This window comes from Lepidochelys olivacea, assembly GCF_965140295.1.
Source record: "Lepidochelys olivacea isolate rLepOli2 genome assembly, chromosome: 2".
In the NCBI taxonomy this organism is placed as follows: Eukaryota; Metazoa; Chordata; order Testudines; family Cheloniidae; genus Lepidochelys; species Lepidochelys olivacea.
Window position 1 is genome coordinate 123534120 of NC_140412.1, and position 6997 is coordinate 123541116.

A 6997-nucleotide genomic window follows, 5' to 3' on the forward strand; every position below is an offset into this window, starting at 1 on the left:
AGCATCATTGACAAATCACACTACGGGATAGCACCACATCACAGCTCTGAGTTGCAGCCAGAATTCACAGGACCCATAGCAAATGTATGCCACAAACAGTGCTGGCAGCCAAGACTAGAGTATGCCAGACGTTCATCATGGGGGCAGTTCCATTACCCTACCCCCAGCTATCTGGCACTTGGCTAGGATCATGCAGCCATCTGAGGCTCAAGAAACTAGTCATCCCTGCAGGAAGGCTGGCTGGGAGAAACCAGCTACAAACATCCATTTGCTTGTTGGGTGCCATTAAACATCTTATCATGGGCCTGCAGTCATTTATATGACTTCAAAAATGCCACTCAATAGCAACAAGATGCTGGGGATGAAGAGTCATTCCAGGGATGACCACTGATGTGGTGACTCCATCAGGCATGTCCCTACCACACCATCAAAACAAGGATGTAAGTACAGTTGGCCAATGCCCCAGACAACACCCTATGTACAACAAGAACCAGACAGCGTATACAAAGAATGTGTTGAAATGCCCACCACTGCTAGCTGTTTCCTACAGCAGGGTTGAAGAACAACAAGAAGCAGGTATGATGCGGATGATGGCTAGATGTGGGAGCCCACACACACGACTCCCTCGCTACGTTGAGCCGCTGCTGTAGAGGGCTACCCCACAACATCCACTTAGCACGTCAGTTGAAGGGAGAGACAAGGGAACAATCTATTTATTTAAGAAGAGGCACTACACACAACCATTGTCCCAAACCATGCCTCCCGAGGCATCACATGGCCTGACAATGACCAACTGAGAACTGTGTCCACAGCCTGCTTTCCACTCCATCTATGTCTGGACCACCTTGCCCACCAGAGCCTCCACCTCCAGGCCAGCATTCTTTCCACAGCCATTGTTACCGTGTGTAACAGGATGGCTTGATCCTTCGGGGCTGGAGGCCTGCGGCCAGCTTACCTTGTTTATTGAAGAAGCTTCTCCAGCCCACCTGTGCCATGTTAACAGCCTGGATGGGGCCTACTGGAGGGCAGCAGGAAACTGCAGTCAAAGGCAGGGTGAGCTCAGGAAACTGCAGGGAGTGGGAGAGGCTCCAGCCAGGAAGATCAGCCTCCTGGCTTTTACTACTCAACTCCACAGGTAGGAGAAACTCTAGTCAGGTAACGCCTGGGTGTGATGAAACTTCAGCTTCAGGGAGGAGGGTTGGGACGTGCTTACGTAAGGGGACAGGAACACTGAACTGGGCTTGGGGCCTGGAAAGCTAGTATGTATCCAGAGGACTAAATGAATTGGACCTCCAGAAGGGGGGTGACTGAATTATCTTTGGATTGAGTGAGTTATCTGGAGGCCCTGTAGAAGAGGAAACTGAGGCAGGGGCCTCTCCTGGCCCTCTTACATGGAGTATGCTTGCTAACATCAGCAGCTCTAACATCCAGCTCAGCCATGTGCAGCAGTGTGATGTGAAGCAAATGGGTCAGAAATAGAAGATACAGGAGCCTGAGACACGTTAGTGATGTCTCCTGCTTTCTTCTGACATAAGCGAAACGTGATGAAAGCAGCTTCTTTAGGCATGGTAGAGAATAGCATCTGGGCATGGCACAGCCAAATTGGCACCTATCCAGATGAAAACACTGGATGCAGTTAATATCCATTGTTTCGGGAATTCAGCTGGGGAGACAGTAGGCTAGAGCACCAATCAGCTATCCTGTTTCCCAGGGGTTAATAATGCTGGTAATAAAAATGTCATACACACCACTATGTCTAATGACACTACTGGGCTATAATTATTACTTGATAGACTACTGCTGTAAAGGGATAGTAATGCCAGTCAGTGTGCAAAAACACACACATTTAGGCAGGTAGAAGTCGCTATCTAGGAGGGGAGAGTTGGAACCCACACAACACTAGAATTGTGAGGTGAACAGTGGTGCATTCTGACTATAGGCTCCATGTTATCTGCTTCTGCATGGGGCTATTTGCATTCCTTTGTGTGGAAGTGGAGTGGGGGGACAATGGGCATAGGAGAGGAGCCACAACATGCATGGTGTGTTTCTCCGCCACTATTCCCCTGCAAGGACCTGAGCGGCTAATTGCATCTGCCATTCTCTGCTGGGTGATGGTGGCAGTGACCTTAGCTGACATCTCCCCATTCCCTGCCAAGCTCTTGAATTTCTCTGCCCATTTGTTAATTCCCTTTCTAATACGATCTCCATAAGAGTACTGCAGTTTCCGTAGCTGATTGGCTATGCTATTCATGTATCTTCCCATGGTGGGGCTCTAGCAGGAGTCTTAGCCTGCACATTTGGATTTACTTCAATTCTGAGGTGGAGTAAATTCTCCAGCTCCGCAGCTTTATGCTGCCAACTGGGCTATGTGCCAAGGTACTTTCTCCCTCCCCAGTGGGTCGAGTTCCTCTCCTTTCCGGAGATAAACAGTCCAAAATAAAAAGTCCTCCCAAATTTGCAGTCCAACCAGCCAACAAAATCGCTTTCTTAGTTGAGCCCAGCCTTTCCTCCACTCTGGGTCAGCCTTTCGTCTTTCTCGTCTAATGCATAGCAACTGGGGCTGGTAGGTTAACCAGCCCCAGCTCCACCAGTAACCAGGATGTTTTAACTCTTGCTGCCTGAGTCTGAAGCTCTACTGACCTGACAAGAAAAATGGGGTCACTCTTTGAGTATCTGTCCATGTGGATCCCACTCTTGGTGACTGGCTAAGGAGGCAGGAGCTAGGGGTCCTGCTGAAATAATGAATATAAGACAGCTCAGCATCAGATCTAGCAGCTGATGCAAGACAAATACTGATGGATAAAAGTCTGAACTCCTCTCCAAGTAGCTGCCCTACAAATTTCAGCTATAGAGACCCTGCTAAGGGATGTCCTGGAAGTTTCCTGAGCTCTAGCTGAAGGAGGTTTAATCTGAGAAGTGGGGAGTCAATTCAATTAAGTCAGAAGAGACCCTGATACAATCTGAGATCCATTTGTGACCTCTGGATTTCTCTTCAAAGGCTACAAATAAATAACCTGCGTGATTTACTAAATGGTTTCATCCTATGCAGGTAATAAGATAGCACTGTCCTAACAACCAGGGCATGGGGTTTTGTTTCCCAGAGAGATGAATTAGGCTTAGGGGAAAACACTGGTAACAGTATATATTGGCTGAGGTCAAGGTCTGAAACTACTTTCTGTATACATTATGGGTGAGGTCTTAAAGTCATTCTGTCCTAATGAAAAACAGTGAATGGAGGGTCAGCTATTGAAGACTGAATCTCACTCACCCTCTGTGCTGAGGTAATTGCCATAGGTAGTAGAAAAGCATGATGATGTTGGTTCAAAATGAAGTTTCATCAGAGAGGTAAGAACTATGTTTAAGATTCAGGAAGGAGGAAATCTCTCTAACTGGCAGCAACACTGGTTCCTCAAGATGTTCTGTCCATGTGGATCACATGACCCACCTTCCTTCACCACTGCTACAGCGTCCTTTTATTTGGGATTATGTTTCACGAAGACACTGAGTGACGGCTGAGGTTGCTGCACCTGTTGTCCTTGGCAGGGGGGATGAGGGCATGCAGGGAACAGGTGCAGCCCCAAGAGACACTGCTGGTTAGAACATTCCTATATGGTATGCATGTGCCCTAAGGGTGGTATCCACATGGGCACACCTCAAAGAATCCATAACAGTAAAGTAAGTAGCCATTCTTTTTGTCCTTTGACTCTCCTTTGATGGCTGCCCAGGAGATTCCCATGGCCCAAAGAAGTGGGATAACCCATCTCACGTGGATTTAGTATTTGGAGTAGGCATGGGCAAGGGCATGCCTCTTTTTCTCCACAATTCTACTTGGTTTTTAAGGGGTTCAGTTTGCATTCCAGAATGTGCCAAGTGTGCACTGGGGCCTGCATCAGCTGGCACTGATTGCATGTGGAATGGAGTAAAGTCCCTTTGCGTGCATGTAGCAAACCGTCTCGTTGACTTTACACAGCGCATATTCCCACAGCATCTCCCATAAAATGCTAGTAAGGGTTTAGAGGATCAGGTTAAGTTTTCTTGCCCCCACTAGCATGCATTTCCAGTATTCCTCAGGACATGTACTCAATTCCCATGTAGCTGGACACACAGTTGGAGCTACCATTCATTGTATTTTGTTATATTTCAGAGTGGATCAGTGCTGAGTATGACTGAATTTGCAGCTTAAAAGCGTACAGCAGGTCACTATCTTGTACCCATAACCTTTTAAATTAGCTTGCCCATACCTGACTTGCATTTGGCAGCCATTACTTTTTCTAACCTTTTAAAGGTGGATAATGTCAAATGGATATAAATAAAACCACACCTTTTGTTGTTGGTTTAATTTCTAGATAAAGTGGATGGCAATTTATTTCTTTCACAAAGCACATAAGGTAAAGCTGAAATACAGGTTTGGCATTTAGCATTCACTTGTGTTGTTACTGCTTCCAGACCTGTCAATGGCTGGATTTTATCCAATAAATTCCCTGAGAGCATCAAAATACCCAAACTGTTGGAACCAGAACTAAATGCTAAAATGTATTGAATACAGCATGGATCCTGATTCTGTTCTCCACCAAAGTCAATAGGCCCAGCTCTCTGTGTCTCTCATAGTCATTTACACCAATGCATACCAGGTATAAAATACTATCAAACAAAAGTGGTCTTTTTTACACTCACTTTGCACAGAAAAATAACTACACCAGGTACAAGACAGTGGAGAATCAGGCACATAAGATTTAAAGTTGTCTATGAGATCAGACTCGCTCTATCGTGTCTGCTATAGCTACTGGGAGAGAGAAACAAAGCGAAGAGTTTGTATGTTACGGGGATTGCCTCTTCACTGAACTTGCTTCACTTGCTTCTCCTCAGCAGTGCCTCTCCAAATCCGAATCAAAGGCTCAGTATTCCTGGGACAATCCAAAGAATGTGTTCAGCAGTAAATATTATGAAACAGAACTGCTGACATTTTATGGCTGTGAAATTACTGACCAAGGCCAAACTTCCTCTAATTAAACTTAGCTTATCACTCGTGTACAAATTTTAAAGGACAAAGTATTCTGAGTGCAGTGCTCAGCTGGGCTTCCCATGGAGTAACCTTTGTCTATCTCCATAGATATGGCCTTTTGTGCTTGGCCTGGTTATTCTGCCTTTTTGACACATGAGATAGCGTAAGAAAATGATTGCAGAATAACTTCAGCTGATGCCGACGTTTCTGGTGTGAGTTCCATTTAGCCCATGGGCAGGATTTGCTTTTAAAATATTGCCATTATACTTTTCTGTCAATTTGCAAGTTAAGATGAGAGGCTTGATCTGACTATAACAAATGTTACTACTCAGAGTTAGATGTAGCTACTTACATGTTTGTTGTATGCATCTTCCTCGCCACCTTTGCCACCCCTGATTTTGAATAGAAAGCTTGTTGGATTTAGTTGATCTATTGTGAAGGTAAATTATACTTACTTTAGCTACCATATATATATTTTATAGCAACGTGCTTTACAAAGGCAGTATCTTTCTCCTGTCTTCCCAATTTGCATTAGTGTACTGTAGTCATAAAAAACCTCCAAATCCTCCCACGGGTCAATGGTGTAACTGACATGGTATTTTAGCTATTAAGGCTTTTTCCGAGTCACAGTTTAGAAAATGACAAGGGGTCAGGGAAGGAGGGAGATGAATGAAATGTATGTTTCTTTTTTTTAATTCAGTAACTAAATTATGAACTAAAAATAAACCAGGTTTCACTGAAACTAGCTCTATCTCCAGTTTCTATCCTGACTTAAGCAGAGCACACAGATCATGCGTCATTGTCCAAAGCTCACCTGTTTCAAAGGGTTTGCTTTAATTGATTACTCAAAACCAGTAAACATATTCAACTCAGCCTGAGCTTTACTGTTCCTCCAGGATCTACTGTGTGCCTGGATCCCCCAGCTCCTTCTGTCCTGGTTTTTGAGTTTATTGGTCCCACCTGCCAGCATGACTCAGCAGTAATTACTCTGAATCTTAATGCAAGGTTTTAGCATCTGAATCGATGGATACTCAACAGAAGAGCTACATTCTTATGTGGGGTCTTAGAACCCATTAGGCTGTGAGACTATTTTTTGGACCTTAAATGCATGTTTTTCTAAGTGGTGTACAGGTTTGTCAAGCAACAAGAATTAGTTTTAACATGACTTACTACTAGAAGGGACACAGCAAGGGGATAATATGCGTCAAAGTATTTTCTGTGTTCACATGACATAAACTAAAGTTTTATAAAAGAATCTTATTCAATGAGAGACAAGAGATAGCAATCTTCCCTCACTGATGGCTTTTACTTGCAAATTTTGGGGAAACTGGTTTGTGAAAATTATTTCACAAGAAAGTGCAAATTCCCTCATTCTCTGCATTAGAATAAATTGATCTGTGTCATAGTTATTCAGAAATGCTTATCACGTGTTGGACAGCTTATCCATTTTTTATTCTCCAAGTAGCTGTGTGTGTGTGTAAAATGGAATATAGACTCACATGCCTGCTAATAGGAAAATGTATTCTCCTAGTCAGAGTAGAGAGAGATGGAATTATTATCTGGCACTTATTTTGAAGGTTTGTGTATGTTCCTCACTATTAAAAATAAGGTTATTCAGAGGATTCCATCTCATTAACAAAGAAGCAAGCTTATTGCCACTTTTAACTGCATTTTGATATATGAAACTCTACAAGACGATGTTTGCAGAAATCATGTAAAATGCTGGGAATGCATTATTTGTGCTTGGTACATGCAGCTTTAGAAAAGCAATTTATATTTTTGCACACAGAAGCATAACTACTGGAACATAAGCAGGATGATTAATGACTGCTATAAAAGACTAAGTGTTTCAGCAACAATCCAGCAAAGCATTTAAGCATGTGCTTAACTATAAGCAACATTGAAGTCAATGGTGACGGTCCCATTGACTTCCACTGGGACAGGATTAAGCCTGTGGTAAATTTTAAAAGGACTGCTTGTGCACTGGAAGTTAAG